Source organism: Ranitomeya imitator, chromosome 10 (genome assembly GCF_032444005.1).
Source record: "Ranitomeya imitator isolate aRanImi1 chromosome 10, aRanImi1.pri, whole genome shotgun sequence".
Taxonomy (NCBI): Eukaryota; Metazoa; Chordata; class Amphibia; order Anura; family Dendrobatidae; genus Ranitomeya; species Ranitomeya imitator.
The window spans coordinates 115436085-115439179 of record NC_091291.1 but is presented as its reverse complement, the minus strand read 5'-3'; the positions used below and the strand labels follow the sequence as shown (position 1 = coordinate 115439179).

General features: G+C 44.4%; 1 long non-coding RNA gene across 1 annotated transcript in view; it reads right to left on the bottom strand.

Moving 5' to 3' along the window:
• The window catches only part of LOC138652107 (uncharacterized), a 33951-nt gene that overhangs the window by 26631 nt on the left and 4225 nt on the right, over nucleotides 1–3095 (bottom strand). The gene's annotated exons all lie outside the window — the stretch shown is intronic.

Here is a 3095-nt window from a genome sequence, read left to right as displayed (position 1 = left end):
TTAGGCCAGGGTCACACTTGCGAGAAACTCGAGCATTAATACTTGTCACTGCCGCCAGCACTCGGACCGGAGCGCTCAGATGCATAGAAATATATGCAACCACACACTCCGGTCCAAGTGCCAGCTGCAGTGCCAAGTATTGACAAAAAGTTGATCACAGGGTGTCTGTCACTGCAAGACTAGAGGACCCTGTGGCTTTCTATAGGATTTAATTTACGCATCAACTAGACTTGGGAGTTCAAAAGAGTCTTTGTCTTCACTCTTAACCCCTTTCTGACATCGGATGTACTATCCCGTCGAGGTGGGGTGGGCCCCCATGACCATGGACAGGATAGTACGTCCGGGGGGAGCGCCGCCGATCGCGGCCAGGTGTCAGCTGCCTATCGCAGCTGACATCCGGCACTATATACCCGGAGCGGTCACGGACCGCCCCCGGCACATTAACCCCTGGCACACCGCGATCAAAGATGATCGCGATGTGCCGGCGGTGCAGGGAAGCATCGCGCAGGGAGGGGGCTCCCTGCGGGCTTCCCTGAGCCCCCCGCAGCAACGCGATGTGATCGCGTTGCTGCGAGGGTCTTACCTCCCTCCCTGCCTGTTTCAGACCCGGATCCAAGATGGCCACGGATCCGGGTCCTGCAGGGAGGGAGGTGGCTTCACAGAGCCTGCTCAGAGCCTGCTCAGAGCAGGCACTGTGAAGCAGCCTGCACTGCTCTCAGATCGGTGATCTGACAGAGTGCTGTGCAAACAGTCAGATCACCGATCTGTGATGTCCCCCCCGGGACAAAGTAAAAAAAATTTTTTTCAAATATGTAAAAAAAAAAATAAAAAAAAAAAATTCCAAAATAATGAAAAAAATAAATAAATATTATTCCCATAAATACATTTCTTTATCTAAATAAAAAAAAACAATAAAAATACACATATTTAGTATCGCCGCGTCCGTAACGGCCAGACCTGTAAAACTGGCCCACTAGTTAACCCCTTCAGTAAACACCGTAAGAAAAAAAAAAAAAAAACGAGGCAAAAAACAACGCTTTATTATCATACCGCCGAACAAAAAGTGGAATAACACGCGATCAAAAAGACAGATATAAATAACCATGGTACCGCTGAAAACGTCATCTTGTCCCGCAAAAAACGAGCCGCCATACAGCATCATCAGCAAAAAATTAAAAAAGTTATAGTCCTCAGAATAAAGCGATGCAAAAATAATTATTTTTTCTATAAAATAGTTTATCGTATAAAAGCGACAAAACATAAAAAATATGATATAAATGAGGTGTCGCTGTAATCGTACTGACCCGAAGAATAAAACTGCTTTATCAATTTTACCAAACGCGGAACGGTATAAACGCCTCCCCCAAAAGAAATTCATGAATAGCTGGTTTTTGGTCATTCTGCCTCACAAAAATCGGAATAAAAAGCGATCAAAAAAGGTCACGTGCCCGAAAATGTTACCAATAAAATCGTCAACTCGTCCCGCAAAAAACAAGACCTCACATGACTCTGTGGACCAAAATATGGAAAAATTATAGTTCTCAAAATGTGGTAACGCAAAAAATATTTTTTGCAATAAAAAGCGTCTTTCAGTGTGTGACGGCTGCCAATCATAAAAATCCGCTAAAAAAACCACTATAAAAGTAAATCAAACCCCCCTTCATCACCCCCTTAGTTAGAGAAAAATTAAAAAAATGTATTTATTTCCATTTTCCCATTAGGGCTAGGGATAGGGTTAGGGCTAGGGTTAGGGCTAGAGTTAGGGCTACAGTTAGGGTTGGGGCTAAAGTTACGGTTAGGGTTTAGATTACATTTACAGTTGGAAATAGGGTTGGGATTAGAATTAGGGGTGTGTCAGGGTTAGAGGTGTGGTTAGGGTTACTGTTGGGATTAGGGTTAGGGGTGTGTTTGGATTAGGGTTTCAGTTATAATTGGGGGGTTTCCACTGTTAAGGCACATCAGGGTCTCTCCAAATGCAACATGGCGTCCGATCTCAATTCCAGCCAATTCTGCGTTGAAATAGTAAAACAGTGCTTCTTCCCTTCTGAGCTCTCCCGTGTGCCCAAACAGGGGTTTACCCCAACATATGGGGTATCAGCGTACTCAGGTCAAATAGGACAACTTTTGGGGTCCAATTTCTCCTGTTACCCTTGGGAAAATACAAAACTGGGGGCTAAAAAATATTTTTTGTGGGAAAAAAAAGATTTTTTATTTTCACGGTTCTGCGTTATAGACTGTAGTGAAACACTTGGGGGTTCAAAGTTCTCACAACACATCTAGATTAGTTCCCTGGGGGTCTAGTTTCCAATATGGGGTCACTTGTGGGGGGTTTCTACTGTTTAGGTACATTAGGGGTTCTGCAAATGCAATGTGACGCCTGCAGACCATTCCATCTAAGTCTGCATTCCAAATGGCGCAACTTCCCTTCCGAGCTCTGCCATGCGCTCAAACGGTGGTTCCCCCCAACATACGGGGTATCAGCGTACTCAGGACACATTGGACAACAACTTTTGGGGTCGAATTTCTCCTCTTACCCTCGGGAAAATACAAAACTGGGGGCTAAAAAATAATTTTGGGGGGAAAGATTTTCTTTTTTTTAATTTTCACGGCTCTGCGTTACAAACTGTAGTGAAACACTTGGGGGTTCAAAGCTATCACAACACATCTAGATGAGTTCCTTAGGGGGTCTAGTTTCCAAAATGGTGTCACTTGTGGGGGGTTTCTACTGTTTAGGTACATTAGGGGCTCTGCAAACGCAATGTGACACCTGCAGACCATTCCATCTAAGTCTGCATTCAAATGGCACTCCTTCCCTTCCGAGCCCTCCCATGTGCCCAAACAGTGGTTCCCCCCACATATGGGGTATCATCGCACTCAGGACAAATTGGGCAACAAATTTTGGGGTTCAATTTCTCCTGTTACCCTCGGGAAAATACAAAACTGGGGGCTAAAAAAATAATTTTTGTGGGAAAAACATTTTGTTTTATTTTTACGGCTCTGCATTATAAACTTCTGTGAAGCACTTGGTGGGTCAAAGTGCTCACCACACCTCTAGATAAGTTCCTTAGGGGGTCTACTTTCCAAAATGGTGTCAC